We start from the raw sequence: 770 nt of genomic DNA, 5'->3' as shown, positions 1-770 counted from the left end.
TAAAACCATGAAGCATCACATATTCACACAATTACAGTTGCACATTTGTGCTGAAAAAAAGAAAAGAAAAGAAGGCTAATTGCTATGTTTTCATGTCAATGTAGGATTGGGGGCAAATCGCTACTTTCAGTTTTGGAATAGAAATCAAAACTAATGAGCAACAGACCAACCCAATGCCATTTCAAAGAGTGGTGGAAGCATCATCATAGCCAAATAGCCAATTAGTACAGTAATGAGATAAAACAGAATGAGAAATTGAGAATAAGGGAGAGTGACTGGTATTACCAGATGACCAGTTCAGATATATGCTATTCATATATGCAGTAGGCTGATACTGTTTTACCTGATGGGATCATACTATGATTACTATCATAGTATCATGGGGCCACCCCCAGTCTCCAAAGGATTGAATGGATCAATGGAATCAAGGGCAGCAACAAGCCAACAAATCCAACAATTGAATTGTTAGTAGTTACCAAGCCTTTAAACCTTGTCAGTTCATATTTATGAGGCATATGTAATTGCTGAGCAGGAAACCTGGTTATATATGCCTTTCAATCCCAGTTATATGCCCGAAAAGTTGAGTTTATTTTAAATTTATCATTGGAAGCTAAGCTCTGTCAAACTTGTAATTTTTGTTGGTAATTTATGGCTGTAGGTTAAGGTTGCTGAGTACAACAATGTGCTTAATGCCATAAACCGTAAGCTAGCAGACAGGAAGGTATGCAATGCCATCACATTTTGTATATATGTAGTAGTGTACATACCCT

This window comes from Ipomoea nil, unplaced genomic scaffold (genome assembly GCF_001879475.1).
Source record: "Ipomoea nil cultivar Tokyo-kokei standard unplaced genomic scaffold, Asagao_1.1 scaffold2144, whole genome shotgun sequence".
NCBI classification, from domain to species: Eukaryota; Viridiplantae; Streptophyta; class Magnoliopsida; order Solanales; family Convolvulaceae; genus Ipomoea; species Ipomoea nil.
The sequence above is the reverse complement of the archived record's forward strand: the minus strand, read 5'-3'. Positions refer to the sequence as shown.